This window comes from Mytilus edulis, chromosome 7 (assembly GCF_963676685.1).
Source record: "Mytilus edulis chromosome 7, xbMytEdul2.2, whole genome shotgun sequence".
Taxonomy (NCBI): domain Eukaryota; kingdom Metazoa; phylum Mollusca; class Bivalvia; order Mytilida; family Mytilidae; genus Mytilus; species Mytilus edulis.
Genome location: NC_092350.1, coordinates 15,262,269 through 15,282,113, shown reverse-complemented (window position 1 = coordinate 15,282,113; position 19,845 = coordinate 15,262,269). Strand labels below are relative to the sequence as shown.

General features: G+C 31.5%; 1 protein-coding gene across 1 annotated transcript in view; it reads right to left on the bottom strand.

The window, feature by feature from the left end:
• LOC139530036 (uncharacterized) overlaps positions 1 to 3,223 on the bottom strand; it is a 60,708-nt gene extending 57,485 nt beyond the window's left edge. The window contains exon 1 of the mRNA XM_071326072.1: positions 2,773 to 3,223. The gene's annotated coding sequence lies outside the window, so the exon portion shown is untranslated. The remainder of the gene's footprint in view (positions 1 to 2,772) is intronic.
• Between the last annotated feature and the right edge of the window lie 16,622 nt (positions 3,224 to 19,845).

Sequence of the window (19,845 nt, the reverse complement as noted above, 5' to 3'; positions counted from 1 at the left end):
TAACGGTTGATTATATCAAGTAAAAAAGAAAGATTTGAACAAAAATGTCTTAATTTGTTTTGATTTATAAAGGATATTACCACATCGTGTTGCATACAACATATTTATTCAATAAACCATTTAGCGGAATCGTATATCCATAATTGTGTTCAATTCATAATATCTATATCAATAGCGTAAAAGGGTTTCGATAGTGAGAGAATAACATTTATGACGTCTGGACACTAAACACCTACACTAGTATCCATCATCTTATAGAATATCAAGTCCAGAGCAGAACATTCGATTGACCTTAAGATTTTCTTCGGTTTTTATCGCCGCGATATAGCCTTTTTGTGCTAATGCGGCGTAAAGCAACCAACAATCAATCTTCGGTTTTTATTTTTTCTATGCCAAACATTGTATCCACTAAATCCTCTAAAACTTTAAACTGAAAAAAAAACAAGTGCCGTACTTTTTGGCTCTAAATTTTTTTATGCGAGCGGTACTAATGAATCTTTTGAAGACGAAAGTCTGGCGTACAAAAGTTAATAATGCCTTGTTTCTATGACATGTCTACAGTAACTACTTCAGCTATTACACCTCTTATGGGCGTGCTAGCTATCGACAATTCGTGTACTTTCTATACACTTGAAATAAATGTGTGTCATATATCTTATTTTCTTTTTTTTTATTTACTGAATTTAGCGAACTAATATGTGTTGCATTAATATTATATTCGACGCAATACGATTTTAACGGGAAACGGAAATCCATTTACTGAAACACAGTTAAAAAAATACCAATTTGATTAGATATAAACATTTCGTGTTTCATGAATGTCAAAGTAAAAGCTCAATAAGATGTATCAGACGTATCAGACGTATGAAATCCTTTAAATTACTTTTGCCATTAATTTTGTACATCATTTAAATGGTTACACCGAAACCAAAAGTTGAATTTTACTTCAAGAATATTTTTGTTCTATCTATAGGATTAATGAATACATTTTGAATATAAAATTACAGAATTATTGAAATATGAAAAGCATTTCTAGTAAAACTACGTAAAGACAGTGAGGTTCTAGTTTTGTTTTGATGTATATGGCTGCGATGTCAATTATAGAAGAGACACAGCAATAAAACAATCGTTGTTCCTTTGATTTAGAGTATTTAGTGTTTGTCATATCCGCATTGTAATAATGTGTCATAAATTGATACACCATATTTATTAATTTTTTTAATTGTGTATAGTTTGTGGAGCAAGCCACTCATTGGATAATTGGAGTTCACTGCTTTAGTGTGAAATATGTAGCTCGTGATTGTTTTTAACGTTTTAAAGATAAAATTGAGAATGGAAATGGGGAATGTGGCAAACATGCCAAAAAGACAAAAGAGCTGTTAAGGGTTCCACATCTACTTTGGGGGTTCTTGTTCCGTTTCTTGGGCACATTTACATTATTAGACAAAAGAGCTGTACTGTTACATTTTATATAAAAGTACTTTGGAATACACATAACGTTTACTCTATTGGGTAACATTAGATAATACTGATATCATTACGGGTTTTCCGACAGTTTAAGAAACACCCTTAACGCGGATGAATATAAATATATCTACTGCAAGGACTGTAACATTATAGTCAGGTTTAAGTTAAACACATATACATAGCATCTACCATCAATTCCTCTATACTGTGTATTTCTTGAAGTCAAATATGGCTTTGTATTTCTCTCTATTTAAGTGTTAACTAACGTTACTAATTATTTAGATTTTGTTGTTCTATAACTCAATTACTAGATGGCAAAATGTAATGTCACTTGCATTTGTTAAGTCTGCTAAATAACCATAAAAGAACCTCAACAACTATTCTATACACAAAATAAAACGCTAAACTAAACTTGAACAATATTGCTCATTTTGATTGATTTAGAAAAAAAAACAGTAAACAGTAGTCGAAAAATAATAATTAGTAATTTCAGTTAAAAGGCAAAGCCAATACTGTTTAAAACTTTATATCAATGAAATACTTGTACATGTAGATGTCGATGTAAAAAGCTACTGCAACTAGCGGGTTTGGAATATTGGTGGTGATCGCACCCGGATTCATGCTTATGCGAGATTTGTTAGTAACGTTTATCTTTTCAAAGTTCTAATGAAAAAATATGTTCGCCACCTCATCCACCGTTTTAGGGTTCTATGTTTGCTTTTTGGGCACATTTGCATAAGATGAAATGTTTCGAACTAAAACCCAAAATATGCCGAATGCATACACACGTACTTAAAGCTCAACTGTACATACAAAGAAATAAGACAAAGAAGTCATTATCTTCTTCACATTCCCTTTCAAACCTTGATAATCGGTTGTCATAAAAATATGGGAAAATTATTGATGAGATATGTATGTTCTTCCTTACGATGATAATTCTAAATAAAAATTAACCAACTGTTCCTTTGGTATCTTTCGCCTTTCTTCTACAGATTGCAGAATTTGTTGTGTGCATTTTAATCGTTTATTATAGCATTCCCTCTAGTTTTTTTAAATAATATTTCTTAAAACAAATTGAAATTTTGATGATTTACATATAGTTATCAAAGGTACGAAGATTAAAATTTAGTACGCCAGACGCGCGTTTCGTCTACATAAGACTCATCATTGACGCTCATATCGAAATATGTATACAGCCAAACTAGTAACATATATAACATATATAACATATATTGTTTCGTTTAATTTAAAATATAACTTTAAATTTATACATAATTGAAATATAGAAAAAAAAGAGACACTTACCTCAATAATGCTATGCTGCTATTTATCCATAACACTATAAAAATCAGTCAAAATATCCGTTAGTTCAAGCTTTTGCACAAATCAAATGAGAATTACACGTTTTTTGTAAGTTTCTTAAGCATATCCTGACAATTAAAACAAATAGTTGCGGTCCGATAACGATTCTAGTAATTAGTTACCTATACTTTTTACACCTTTATACTCGTTGCTCTTCCTTGATGAAAGCAAATTGATGCAATGCTTGTTAAATATATCAGTAACATGATAACAGATATGTATCGAATGGAGCTTGTCTTCGCCTGAAGTCAATGCTGAACAATTAACCAGCTTAGAGAGTCTACATTGATATGAGGCTAACTTATCCCCGGCTGTTAGGATGTCGAGTGTAAAAATAAGAAAATATAAAAATTTGTTTATCGTCGCTGCTATGGTGCAATGAAATATCAGTTGTAAAAATCATTATTGAAATTGTCAGCTTATGCATTGATTTTCCTTTTCATTTGTTGTTATATCGTGTGAAGCACTATAAATGTTTGACTCATGTGAGTTTCTCATAATTCCTACTTTTTATCATGTTTTAATTTCTTGTAAATTTTCCATTTTCTTTGTTCCATTGTAAATTTTTCCGTCCGAAGAAATTAAAACATGGTCCTCAAATAAGGTTTACGGGTTATTAAAATACTAAGCAATTATTGGATTTTATATTTTTCCTCAATATTAGTCTTTGATGCAAACGTTTCAAATAAATATAAGAGTAAAATGTTGCAAAACATAAAAAGCAATTGCAGGAAAATAATGAATTGAAATCCATAGGATTACAACGGGATGTCTCAGTGATGTACAAAACGTGACGTCAAATTATACAGCCAGATTCTTTGATATGAACTCCCACGAAAACAGAGAATGTTTAAAAAGTAAAAAAATAAGAAAAATAAAAAAAATCGGAATGTATAAACGCTATAGCAAATTATTAGAAATTGTATTCTAATAGAATAACATAGTTTATATACATTGTCAGCAGTTATAAAACAGGTTTAGCAGTCTTTGGTATACATTGTAGGTTTAGGGCATTGTAAATTATTGTTTGTTTTAGCAGTATGTTAACCATTAGACATTAATTCGAAATTGGCTGTTATTATCGCGCTTTGTGTAATTTTTTCGGTGATAGATATATTTGTACTATTAATCCATTATAAAGCATAGATTTATTTGAAATAAGGATAAACACCAAATCATGTTATGATACTAAACCCAAAACATGACTTTCTATAAAATTATGTTAAATATGTTCAGTACCAGATGCCAATGTGCATCTCTGAAACTGTATTTGTTAATCATAGAATTTTTTTTTCAAAATCAAAAGTATAGATTGTGTAACTAAGATCTGCGTTAAACACCTTGTTATTACTTATTTACTAGTAAATGGTTTATATAGATTTCTCTTTTAAATTTTGAATGCCGCTGTATCCTGTTTTCAATTGACTAGTGAAAATGTTAATACTGTTGTGTGTTTGTTTATTCTACATTAGCTAGAGGCATAGGGGAGGTTGAGATTTACAAAAAATGTGACAGCTTTCAATTAAAACGAAATATTTGTATAATCATTATTAATTAAGACCAAGTCAAAGTCTTCGTTCAGTCAAAATGCGAGCTAAAACGCATGTGACAAAGTAGTTCTTTGAAGACTTGACTTTTTCTATAAAAAGTGTGCCAAAGTACTAGAACCTTGCATCCAATAGTGGATACTGATGTGCTTGCACGTCACCTATCTTCCCCACACGAATACTATCTAGTAAATAACAAACTTAAAAATTGAGTTAAGGAAAATTTACAGATCCTGTTATATTCATTCTAACAAAATAAAATTACAGAGAAACGCCAGAATTAGAACAATGTGTCTCTTTTATAATAGAAGGCGGAAGCATGCATCAAGTCTTCCAGGGAAAGTGAACCGTCATAACACAATTATCATGGAAAGCATACGGGATGTATTGAAATCAAATTAAATTGACGTATTGTGTGTGTATGTGTCGATTGCAGCGTCAGTGTAGATCCGTAAGTGATATATCATTACAGCATATTTAATGTAATGTTTTAGTAATTATTACACTATCAGTTTTATTGTCGACTGGTGGAAATTTAAATGACGAAATCAGTACTGAATTCATAGAAAGTATAACATTATAAGTTTTTAGTCTTTCCTAACAGTACTGATATGTACGAGGGTAAAAATGTACCAAAAAAGTGTGGGTAAATTCTTGGTAGTGTACCTCTCTATCTAATTGTTTTATAAAGATATTAACCTAGTAAGTAAACAAATAAATTAATTCATGGGAAACTATGAAAAAATATAAAAAAGAAGATTTGGTATGATTGCCAATGAGACAACTGTCCACAAGAGACAAAAATGACACAGAAATTAACAACTATAGGTCACCGCCTTCAACAGTTTGCAAAGCCCATACCGCATAGTCAGCTATAAAAAGGCACCGAAATAACCATGTAAAACAATTCAAACGAGAAAACTAACGGCCTCATTTATATAAAAAAAAATGAACGAAAAACAAATATGTAACACATAAACAAACGACAACCATTGAATTACAGGCACATACATACATAATGTGGCGGGTATTAACATGTAAGCGGGATCCAACCCCCTCTCTAACCTGGGAGAAAAAAACATGGTTATGGCACTCTATAAGATAAGACACATATTACACCTTAATATTTACATTAGATGTATGTTTCATTATAATGCTTTAATATGATTGGCTAACTGCACATCACGTGTTATTCCTTCAGCAATTGTATAACTCAATAAAACTTATTATTCATGATAACACGTGTTCCCGCAATAAAGTGCACAGGTGAATTAAATTTAAGAAAATATATAATTTGTGTTTTCACGATTCTAGCTAAAAAAAATGTAATTATAAGTATTAAAATTGAGAATGGAAATGGGGAATGTGCCAAAGAGACAACAACCCGACCATAGAAAAAACAACAGCAGAAGGTCACCAACAGGTCTTCAATGTAGCGAGAAATTTCCGCACCCGGAGGCGTCCTTCAGCTGGCCCCTAAACAAATATATAATTAAATGCTTAAATAACAATGTTGCGCTTTTATTGGTTGAAAGCCTATATGTATACATTTAAGTATTTACGGTCTTTTCTTCATATTGTCAAATTTACATGCCTTTTCATCCCTTCCGGTAGAAATGATTGAAATAAACATTTTCCAAAATCAAATATTCCTTTTTATCTCTTTTATCAATGGAGTCTCTTATATGTATCACAAGAGCCGTAATTTAGCAATATACCACAAATGTCAACTCTGTGTCAGATATGCTTAAATATCAACAGTGGTATAGAATACAAATGAGAAGCACAAAAAGTAGACAAGTAGTATTTTAGGAAACAAAATACATCCACATCAATTTCAGTAAAAAAAACATCAACATAGCCGATATCCCCTCTGCCAAGTACAAACTAATAAAAACTTAAATTTGATCAGTTGAAAAAGTTACCCACATTAACTGTCCTTTGCACAACAGTCGACAGCTGAAAAAAACAGATTTTTGTTTACGTTCCGTAACAAATATTTAATATCAACATATTCAGGTATCGTAGATCAAATTTATTCCTTCATTGTGTGTTAATTTACGTTGTTTCATTGAGTTAAGCCTACCAATTGATATTTTTTCGTGTGTTTTTCTATGTTGTGGTGTTATACTATTGTTTCAGAAAAAGGGAGATGGTTAGGTACCATTAAAACGTTTACAAATGTTTGCACCTGTCCTAAGTCAGGAAGCAGTACAGTAGCTGTCGTTTGTTTATGTCATTTATACGTGTTTCTCGTTTCTAGTTTTTTATATAGATTAGACCGTTGGTTTTCCCGTTTGAATGGTTTTACACTAGTAATTTTGGGGGCCTTTATAGCTTGTTGTTCGGTGTGAGCCAAGACTCCGTGTTGAAGGTCGTACATTGATTTATAATGGTTTACTTTTATAAATTGTTATTTGAATGGAGAGTTGTCTCATTGGCACTCATACCATATCTTCATGTTATGTACATGTTTTTTAACCAAAATCTAAAAAAAAATATGTATCATGTTAATATATAATGTATATTCTGTTCAACTAATGTAACTTACTATTTATTCTTTAATTTAATATGTCAAATTGTGCGTGTACGTGTACATCTCACACCTGCAACGATACGTTTGGTCAAAGGTCTGACTGAAAGCAAAAGTAACCAAATAAGCCTTGCCTGTTGAATTTATTGTCTGTCAACTGATATATATGTATAATTTTCTCTAGAAAGTAATCTTCGAAAACAGTATGTGTCTTTTTAAAATACGAAAGTAAGATTTTATACTATTAAAATACCGTTTCTTGTCTGTTTATAGATTTATAAATCAGTAAGAAACTACGGTTGTGACAACTCTCTTGGGCAAATGTTTGGTTTTTATGTATGTCCTTTCTTTCAGGGAAAACGGTACTATTACATTTCCCAGCATTAGGTTGGCCTTTTGTGTACCCAAGACAGGTGGAGGAAGTCAACTTTGGAGGGCTGTGATTAGATGTAAGGGTTCAATATATTTTTTTTATTTATCTATGAATAACTGCAGTGTGTAAATTTACAAAATAAATTTTAAAACCTATTGAAATATTTTTTTGGGAATTATTCGAACAGGCTTCCAAAATTTCATAAATTTGGTGAAAATGACTGTGGGCATGGAGAACACAAATAAGCTCCGTTAAAACTTGGTCATGATACTATTCTGCTTCAATTTTTAAAATAGAGTAATAAAGTACTAACACCACACATAATCCAGGTTTTTATTGTAAAACTGGTAAATTTAGAAAATGTTAGTATTGTCGCCTATGACAGAATAAATAGTACCGTTTTCCCTTCTCATTACAGTTAATATAGTGTCTCCGTACATACACATCCTTGGCTTTCATTTTTTGGATTCTCACGTGACTAATAAAAGTAGTTCCGGGAAAAACGCTTCGGACGCATAACATTTCTTAAGTGAGAATTTAGATTTTAAGATTAAAAAGACATTCTTAAATCGACAAGTAAAATCAATGTTTTTTATATACTACAATACAAAATTTACATAATGCGTGATCGCTATTGAATTTCACCTCTAACACTTAGCATTCATCTTTGCACCAATGCATACAATGGTATAATCAGCTATCTCTATATATCTGTGATGAAGCTTTGTCTAAAGAATAAAACTGTGACAGATTATATCTTTATTTTATCCTTTAGATCCATCCGTTTCCTTCTTGTAGCATCGTTTTATCTCGTCATTAATTCACATAATAACATATACCTAGAGTCAATGAGAACACGCTGCAATCAAGGTTTCAAGTAATTTAATTTAGCTTGACGGCAACATTGATTTTTTTAACTGCTAAGCAAATTACAAATACTAAAACATATGTAAACCATTACAGTTTCTTATTAAAAACGGGAAAAAGAGAAAAAAATGCAAAAACTGTAATGAGTTTAAACAAAAGTTGTTTATATCATAGTGGTAAAAATCAATCTTTTAAAACCAAACATATAGGATTTTGTTCATTCATATGGAAGATCTTTCTTATCATTATTGTAACTCATCTTACCATTAGCAGATTGAAAACCTGTATTTGATTTTCTAATTTCCTTTTATTGATTGCTAACGTTACAGAATTTTAGAGATTATTGGTTTTAATCGGAAGCTGTATGAAGGATGTTGCACGTGAAGCAGGATATGCAATTCCTTCCGCAGCACCTGATAGATGTATCATTTCTAGTTTTGATGGAAATGCAATCTTATTGAATTTTAGATCATGTATTCACTCTTCGCTTTAAGGCATACGTAATCACTCAGTTCTACTTTGTGTTTCTGGGACTTCAAAAATGTCAGCCTACGTGTGTATTATTATGAGCAAACCAAAGGATCCCGAAAGATCTCTTAACTTAAAGTAGAATTGAGTGTTGTATTATTTTTAATCAGATTGGATGGAAATTCGTTGTCAAAATTATATCAGACTCGGACCTCATTTAATCTGAGTTTTACCATGCGTATTGTTGTGTATGTTTTAATCTACATTAGTTAGAGGTGGTATATGGTAGAGTTTAGATCTCATGTTTAACCCCGCCGCATGTTTGTACCTGTCCTAAGTCAGGAGCTTCTGGACTGTATTAGTCTTGTAAGTTTTTTCTTATTTCAGTTTGAAGTTATATGTTTTTGGGTTTATTATGACGCCCACTTTCATTGAACTAGTACATATTTTTGTTGAGGGGCCAGCGAAGCCCGCCTCCGGTTGCAGAAACTTCTCGCTTTGTTAAAGTCCCATAAGTGGCCTTGGACTGTTTTAGCTCTTTGTTCGGGTTGCTGTCTCTTTGACCCATTCCCCATTTCCATCCTCATTTTATAGGTTTTATTTATTTCTTTGTCTTATATTGGTCGAATAATGCTTCTAAACTTCCAGAGAATCAATATGTTGACAGTTGCTTGAAATTTAGACTGGTTTCCGATACTTTATCTGGTTTGCTTAGATACCTGAATGTTGCAAGGAGAGATCCAGTCTATATCTATTAGTGAAAGTCTAGAAGTTTTATTCATAGAGGAATGCATTTGTATTCTATGACTCTGATCTGATTCGTAAAAACAATATCGTAATAAGGAAATAGAACTGGAATTGTTCTGAACGCAAATATCTGCAATATTTCTTTTACCTGGCAATACATATGTGTCAAAGGTAGTACACTCAAAAATCAAGCTGCTATAGTTGCAGAAAAATAATATGGCTCAATATAAGATGCGTTTATTTGAAGCCTAATATATATTTTAACAGATCAAGTCGATATCATGGAATTTCAAGCTATAATATTTTAATGCCAAAAAATTGCACTTAAAGCTCTCTACCGAATCAGTTTTAACTGTTTGACTGACAGGAACAGATTTTCATACATTTTTTCCGTATAATCAAATTTGTAAAAAGTACGGAACAAGGTCGACTGTTTCAATTGTTTGATTGATTTAATTTGACAACTTAATGTCTGAACATTGCATTGGTACATATGCTTTGCAAAGAAGTGTGCATTAAAAGCACATTAATTTAGATCAACAAAACAAACTTGATGTTATCAGAATTAAGTGATTTAGCTTCATGTTTTCTTTCTTGTTTACATAATTACATCATTGTTGTTAGAATTAAAACATGTACATGTCATAGCGCGCAGAAAGGTTATATGAAACATGAATCTCCAATAATATTGGACAGAACACATAGAAAGGGTATAGGTGATGCCTTGATAGGACTCTTCAACAATATTGGACAGATTACACAGAAAGGTTATAGGTGATAGGAATCTCCAACAATATCGGACAGAACACGCTGAAAGTTAAAGGTAACAGGAATCTTCAACAATATTGCACAGAACACACTAAAAGGTTATAGGTAACAGGAATCTCCAACAATATTACACAGAACACACAGAAAGGTTATAGGTTACAGGAGTCTCCAACCATACTGCACAGAACACACAGAAAGGTTATAGGTAACAGGAATCTCCACAACCATATTGCACAGAACACACAGAAAGGTTATAAGTACAATGTAACAGGAGTCTCCAACTATATTGCACAGAGCACATAGAAAGGTTATATGTACCAGGAGTCTCCAACAATATTGGACAGAACACACTGAAAGGTTATAGATGACAATCTCCAACAATATTAAACAGAACACACAGAAAGTTTTTTGAAGGAACAGGATTATCCAAAAATATTGAACTGAATTCAAAGAAAGGTTATTTGTGACAGAAATCTTTAACAATATTGGATAGAACACACAGAAAGATTACATTTAACAGAACTCTCCAGCAATCATAGACAGAACAACAGACCAAACTGTTCATCTTACCCTACCGAAAATAAATTGTGGACAAAACAACAAACAGACAACACCCAACACAAACACACAACTTCTCTAAAAAAAAAATAGACATACAAAGACAAACAACCACTGAAATCACATGGTTCAGATACACTGACTTGGTAACGGCGCATAACATTGTTTTGCATGCGATAATTGATTATAGGCAACAGAAATCTCCAACAATATTCTTGTAAATAGTTTTTTTGACACAAACTTTGTTCTTTTATTGTAATTGTGACCGATATAGGGACTTTAATCAATAAGCATCGGGCGGAAGAATATACCAGAACTGAATTTTTATATTCGTCTGAATTCTGTTGTCTATTCACTGCCTTGCTTAAATGACTGTTTGACCAGTTATTTGACATGTTAAAGTATGATAGCAACTATATCAAAACAACGTTGACATGTAATCAGACAATCCATTGGAACACTGCACTTAATTTGATACATGGGATAGAAAGTCATATTTATGTGTCGAATTGCCTCATCTCAATTAAGTTAAATTCATAAATTGTTTTTTTGTCACATTTAATTTGCGTTTGAAATAGTTGTTCAATATGTAAAGAACAGAATTTTGAACATGTTATAAGTTACATATAAATGATAAATTAAGAAACAGGACATAGTACCTTTAGAATAAAACTAGGATATTATTAGTACTTTTACATTATTTTGATCGATGAGTTTTGATAAACAAAATACACAAACTGATTAAAACATTTCACAGTTTTTCAGTATTAGCTGACAGAAATCTGTACATTTCAAGGTAAACTCCTTTGTTATACATGCCTGTGATTGATAGTCAAACGTGCACAAAGTGATACCATACTATCTCAATACTGCAGCATTAAAGTCGAAACTTGAAACGTTGATGAGAACAAATACATTAAAAATACATAACCCACCTGTCAGTATCATATTTGTTTAAACAACACATCTGTTAGAATATAGCAGTTAATATATGCAGTGTTGGTCTCGACTGTCGTGCACTAAAATGCAATTATTGATGCACTTTTATGAGTGGCTTTGCTGATTGTATTCAACCAACAGCATCGGCTAGAATTATGCACTATCGAACATGTCAAACCATAATCTGCCTTTTATTTATTTTTGCATGTTAGTGGCCATTCTGTTGGTAGATGCACTGTACAGGATTTTAGTTGTATTTTATACTTATAACATTTGGTTTGGTCTACATGTAGCTAGTAAAAAAGGGTTGGGTGAGCGCCGTTAGAAAAACTGGTTTAACAATGTGGTATTTTTAGCGTGTACCAATTCAAATTATCTGGAACATGCTTTGTATGTTGTTATTTGTTCTTGTTTACACATTCATTTTCCTTTTTTTCTTTTTTTGGAAAAGGGAGAGGGTGTATTGAAATGTTAGTGGTTGGTGTGGCATGCTGTACTGCGTCGAATATGTTTTGTTATTCCTGTTATCCTTTTGTTTCAAGTTACGTTTGTTGCTTTCTAAAATGTTGAATGATGTAAATTCGATATTATTCTGTTGCAATAAAGGCAATTACTGAAGTCGTTAAGCTTCAGTAGATTACTACAGTAAATTACATCTGTCAAATCACTGCATTGTGCATTATAAAATGACAAGGGCTATAAGTTTTTTATGATTATTTTTCTTCCTGATTTTCTGTTAAAATGCGCATTTATAAACAATATTCTCTCTCAAACCAACCCAAGAATATATTGTTGTTGTTGTAATTGGTTTTGGTAGGCGGCTTACCAAGAATATATAAAATATTTTATTATATGCATTTGATTCGTGTTGGTTCGTATTTGATTGGTACATGTAGTTGTCAATCATACCAAATATCCCCTTTTCTATATGAATTTAAAGGAGATATATGTTGTCAATGACACACCAACTCATAAAGGCCATGTATGCTACCTCATTTCTGTTTGTCATAAACTTTTTTGTCAGCGTGTTTTTTTAAATTAAGGAACCTTTGCTACAGCTATATATATTTATAATGAGTCTGTAGAAGTCTCTTGCATGGTGAAAATTCTGTCTTGTACAACTCTCCACCTTTTCACGGTTGCAGTCCATCTTGCCTTGATTCCCGCTTGTTCCGTCCACTTTGAAGTACCTACTTGTTACGTGTTTTAATTGATATAAGTCCTCGATTTGAAAATGCATAAGGTGCTCGCCACTGCACATTAACCAAACAAAATTAACATAATGTGAATTATACATTATAAAAATCTCTGCTGTAAAACCAGTCTAAAAAATGTGGATGCAACTAAAGAATAAACTACATGTCATGCCAAGTACCTTCATTATCAATGGTTTTATAATGAATTGAAAATCGACATATTTCTGGTCCTAATTATTTGCAATGGCACTGCAATGTAACTGACCCAACGTTAAACTATTTAAGGATATACTATGGTGAAATTTAAAAAATCAAGAATTAAAATTGGTTTTCCCGTTTGAATGGTTTTACACTTGTAATTTTAGGGCCCTTTATAGCTTGTTGTTCGGTGTAATCCAAGGCTCCGTGTTGAAGGCCAAACCTTGACCTTTAATGGTTTACTTTTATTTGGATGGAGATTTGTCTCATTGGCACACATACCACATCTTCCTATATACCTATTTAAGTCGGAAAAGCATTAGTTAATGAACAAAATGAACGACAAAAAAAAATGATATGTTATAGAACTCATTCTCGGGGTATTTGAGTTATAAAACATTGCAGGAAATATTACTCTGCATTTGGTATTATTTTGGGCTCAAATCAAAAGAAAAAAATCTAAAATCTGCTTAAATTTTTATAAAGACCTTTTATGAGCCATTGAAGTCTTACATGAAATGAAAAATGGGTGTTATGGGTCAAAATAGTTTACCCTGTATCGTAGGGAAAAAATGAAAATCTGACACAAATTCCAAATCTTTACGTAAGTTCATGCTGTAACATTTTCATATCTTATCTTGTGATATCTGGAGTTCTCCTTGTTTGAGCTGTAAATGTGTATTCTCTGTCTCTTTCCTGCTATGCTTGTGTGCATGTATTAGATTATTCTAGAGCTTAAAATCTATAAATTGAAAAAAAATAATTCGACTGTGTACTGGGATACAGAAGAATTGGATTTCCTTGAAAAATATAAACAAATATGTTATTGTCAGTGTTTATGTCAAATCATACTATATTGATGAGAAAAAAAACACCATAGGAAAACTCGCATTAAAGAGTTATATTACATTCTCACGATATAGCGGTTTACATAAATAACATAATGTTTGTTATTTGTTTTTGAATGAAAGTTCTATTTATGTTGCTAATTTATTATAAAGCCTTTTCATTGACGAATCATATCTCCTGTAGCGTTAAATGTTTCTATAAACATACTTGTCTGCGGTAAAAATAGACATAATTGCAAACAAACAATTTATAACGAAGGTTTCGATGTTCAAGACATGATATTTATGAAGGGAACACACAGATGATTTTTATAACCATTATACAAGTTATCATTTTGTAATAAAAATGCTTGTTCTCGTAATCAGTTTGATAGCAGGTAAAATGTTTATGATGTAGACTGGTTTAATTAGAGGTCACTTTGCAGGAACTATATATTACTCAAACGATGTAGCAAGTAGATTTAATACCACAAAATGAAATATGAAAGGAAAACAAATATAAAACAAACAACGTACCATCCTAAGAAAGACGTGGTGCTCATATATTATCATTTATTATCAATGATTAAATGATATATTAGTGGTCGTATAATAAGAACGTACATAAAGTTCTATTCGTTGTGGTTTAATTGGGACGTGCATAATGTTCTATTTGTGGTCTTTTTATTCGGACTTACATGATGTTCTATTCGTGGTCGTTTTATTCGGACGTATACAATCTTCTATTCTTTTTTCGTGTCTGTATTATCTATTTACTGCATGTCTTGTTAATTATTTCTATAAACATCTTTTTGATGTAGAAACGCATACACAAATATAAATTTTATATCCACGATAATTACCACAAACAATAAGTTATTAGGATCATACAAATTGTCTGACTATTTCGAGTCTGTTTTTTCTGACTCATGACCTATTAGATATCTTGAATTACATTGTAATGTTGTATGAATTACATGTATTAGGGTAAAATAAACTAATTATGTGGTCGTGTGATGACAATGTTTGGTCCACAGATAATACTGTTTAAACATAGTATATTCTATCGGAATAAACACGAAGAACCACTATCCCCCTGTATTTGGGCGATGGAATCTTTTTTTTTTTTTTGGCGATGGAATCAATATCGGGATGTTCATGAATTTTAAACTAGTGGAATTCAATATGTGGATCCTTTCAAGAATTTACGACATATATTTTAAAGATATTGAATTTCATTCATTCCGATCAGTTGCTGTTGAAATTTCCGGTTTTACAGCTTTTATGTAAAAATTATAGTAGAGTACAAGGAACAGAAAAATAGATTTACATTTAAAAGATTTTATAGTTTTTCTTTTACAGCTTCATTTTGATTACAATGAAGCGATTCTTTTATTATTTATCTTTATCATTTTGATTACAATGAAGCCATTCTTTTATTATTTATCTTTAAAAACAATGTTTCAAAATTAGCCAATGTAATATGTAAATTGCCTCTTTTAGTCATCTATTCTCTGAGCATAGATAAAGTAAATTAAATAATTAAATATTGCTGTCAAAACTTCCACAGATATCAGTGGAGTTTAGGTCAATTCAAGCATAGATATAATAGCATTTTTGCAATTGACCCCGTGCTGTTGATATTTTCAGGGTAAATCAACACTGTATCTTTTCACCATTTGATTGGATTGATTCTCCAGCCAAACTCACACAATGGAGATAAGACATAGAATTATTTATAGGTTTGTTTAAACATATATTGCATTTTTAATTGAAAAAATGTTCATAGTGGAAATATTGTAACAAATGACACTGAATATACATTAATCAAATATTTCTGACAGTTCAATGACACAGTTATATATCAAATACATAGAGAAGAAAGCCTATAGAAATCGAAACATCTAAGCTTTTTATGAACAGAAAAAAGTTCAAGGCCTTGTCTGATAGTTAGTATGATTGATTACTTGATCAACCAGATTTGACATAATGTTACATCTACCATGCTGAGCCGTAATTGTGTAGTAAAAGTAAAGAAATATAAAAGATAGATTGAAAAAATGGGTTAACAAGACCAGTTGTCTTCATATTTTGGTTGTTTATTCATTCTGGCATATTATGCGTTCAGTGCTATATCTTTACTTACATGTATATGTATGTCTGTCTGTCTTCTCATCAATCAATCGATTAAAAAATCTTCAATACATACAAATGTAAATATGATATTTAATTCAAAACTAATTTGTCTGGTTTCATCACCGATCTAGTCTTTTTAATTTACAAATGACCAACAGTAATCATTTTTTCCTTCGTTGCTGTTTTCCTCTTCCGATTAGGCAGGTTTGGGATCACCAACAAAAACTGGATAAATGGGAAATATATTTTCTAAGAAAACAATCACATCACCAGCATATTTATGACAAGGTGCAAATACCGTTTGGGATGATAAATTTGTATGCGACTGGCATACAAGAAAGCGGTTCAGCTATCCATAAAACCAGGCTTAATCCACCATGTTCTCATAAGGAAATGTCTGTACCAAGTCAGGAATATGACAACTGCTTGTTAATCGTTTTTCTTTCGTTTGATGTGTTTGAGCTTTTGATTTTGCCATTTCGTAATGGTACTTTCCTATTTTAATCTTCCTTGGAGTTCGGCATTATTGTTTTGTACTAGTTCGGCATTATTGTTTTGTACTTTTTGTTTCGCAAACTTCCGGAATAGCTTATTGCTTGTGAGCTTTGTCTCATTTAGATCCCATTGTCATATTTGAGCCCGAAAAGTTTAGTATAAACATTTGGCAAAATAGTAAAAATGAGTCTAATGAGTGATTTGAAATTATGAATTCAATTTAAAAATTGATGCATGCATATTGAAAAGTTAAAATATGAATGGACCGGGATGAAGCGCGTGATTACGTATTTATTATATACCCCGTCTTGTAAATAGACGCTTCGGTGTTATATGTATATGTTAAATTAGCGGATTTACAAAATCCAGGCGGCCATATTTCTATATCCGGGTCAGCACTTGTGGTTACCATATTAAGCGTTCGTATACTGTAGGAAGGAGCGGTGTCTTGAAAGTTATATAGGTATACGAAAAGGATGTAATAGATTCTGATGAAAATACGATCCAGTATATCAACGCGTAGAATACATGACGTATTATTCAAGACAATTTGAACTCTTTGAAAAATCGAAATTATCAGATTAAAAATGAAATTAATTAAAAATTATGAGTAATAAATATTGCATTAGACGGAAGAACTGTTACCATTGCTTGTTGGCGAAAGAGTATTTGTCACTCAATAACTACTATTTTAGGAAATTTCATGATTAAAAAGAAACATTCTGTCTCGTTTTAGATGATGAATGGAATTTTTATTACTCATATATAACCTTTCTAAATTTAAATTCGTTGAGATCTTAAAAAAAGGCAAGACTATCTTTTGTGATGAGTAGTTGTTTGTTTTAATGGTTATAATCAATGTCTGTATGAGCCGGTGATGACAAGAAACGACTGCAATCTTTTTTCTAGTTCAATACGTGATGTAACTCATGTTTTGAGGAACAAATTAATGTCATGCACGTAAGCATAGTAGTATTGTTGGTTATAAAGCATTCTCTGGTATAACCCATAGTAAAAATACAAAAAAAATATTTGCCAATATTTTAAATCCATGAATACAGGTCCCCTTTTTTCCCTTTTATCGTTTCTTTCTTTTGGGAGGGGGTGTATATATATTTTATCCCTATTTAACTTTGGTTGTATACTTTGAGAGAGGCTACAAGGTGTCATCTAGTAAATGAGTAGCAAGCGTAGCCAATGTTAACATCAGGATTATTTATCTTGATTATTGGTGTGTACATATAACCTCGATACCTTACTCCCCCCCCCCTTTTCCCCCCGGTTGCGGATAGTTTTTATATTGCTCAGTTTTTAGATTTACTTGTGAAGTTTGTTTTTGTTGTATGTCTTTTATTTGCACTCGGTGAAGTCAGTGTTTATAGGACTAACGATTTTCGAATGTTCTCTTGATATTTTCTCTTTCATCAAATACATATAAGAAAACGTTCATCCTCCTCGAGGTAACCTTCACTACTTTATTTATCAAGGACACAAACTGAAATGTATTGAAGGATGGTTAATTAAATAATGAACCAGTAAACATGGGAAAATCTATTAAAACATTAAAATATAATTTTGTAGATGCACTCGTCGCGTACAAACATTGTTTCAGTTGGGTTTTTCATGAGTACTGACTTCTATATGGATTATTCGGTGCAACAACATTTGTAAGGATTCTCCACGGAATCGGTTATCATAGAAAGCTGATTTATTAACAACATTGCTTGTCCTCCTACACATCAAGTACCTCATTAATTTGTAATAGCACTCCCTTCTCAAGGTTTTGTTAGTTTTGATGTTCTTAAATTGATGAGTCTTCAACAGTACATTTGTTTTCTTTCGAAAAGTATGTATGGTCTCAAACATTTGTTAGTAACCACTTCTGAAATCACTATAAATAACTTTAAAATAGAGACTATAACACATGGACTAAATGACAAAAACGTAAACCTTTACACTCCCCAAACATCCGCGAGAAACGAAAGCTAAAATAAGAAGACGAAAAGAACGTATACTATGAACATCATAAAATTGAGAATGGAAATGGGGAATGTGTCAATCAGACTACTTCCATTCTCTATCCTTTTATACCAATAAATTTTTCTGCAAACAGATATGATTCAGTTTACTGGTTTCTTTCTGGCACAAATCGCGCACAATTACTATAAGTATCACAGTCATCATGTCAATGTTATTTATTTAAGCCATAAATAAAATCTCCCTCGGTGAAAATAGGTCCTTGAAGCAATAACAGAAAATGTAGTTTCCTACTGTTAATATGACGGCAGAGTTTGTTTTAATGATCTATATGATAGGTGGTATATTGGCGCACTTGTAAAAAAACAACACATATATTCTATTACAGTGTTTCATCTGCCAAAAAATTAAAGAATTGAATACGATCCATTTAATTTGTTTGTGCTGCGGTGTAACTGCATGCAATCTGCCCTCATTCAATAAATGTCCAGCGCTCTACCATGCACCAGAGACTTTGGGGGTAGATTGCATACACTAATTGAATAAACAGTCTTGTATTACACAGGTCTGTATTATTCCAAAAGTAATTTATTTCCAAATTTTAAGACGGATCAAAAAAAATAAAAAAAAATAATCAGTTTCATAGTATTTGAGATTAGAAATGATATATGTCTTAAAAATATTTCAGACATAATGATCGAACAAAAAATTTCTTAAAACCTTTACCTCAAATGAGCTCTCAAAAAAGAAAGGACAGTTCATAACCTTGATCTCATATAAAAACAAAACGTGGTCTTTTTATAAATATAAAAACCTTCGTGTAAAATATTTTTATAAATTTTTACAGGTGTAACAGTCCATCCATTATACGAAATCTATGTTTGTTATTAAAGTGAATGATCGTTTTGATGGATAGATAATAACTTTACCATCAACAGTGGTTAATATAGTATTGCATATTCAGTGCAATAATGTGTAATGAAGATACAAATATGACTCTTTTCTACACAGCAAATACAGTTAATTCCAATTTAGATCAATTTACACGTTCAAAATTAAAAAAAAAACTCTTAAAATGAAAGTTAATAAACTTTTAGGCTGGATTAATATTGAAACTAAAGTGTATACCGACAATGTAGAAATACAAAATAGTGTAATGAACAAAGTTATCAGAGGCCTGCTAGAATCTGATTATACAGATGACAATACCTTCGGTTTAAGAGATTTTTGCTATGTGTGGATAAAGACGTTGAAACTACAACATACATTTTTAGTCAATAACTAGATATGGTTAAAACCCTTACATGTATGTGTCTAATTTACCTGAAACTATATGGGTTTCTGTACAAATGACATTGAAAATGATAACACAGCTGTGAAAACCGGA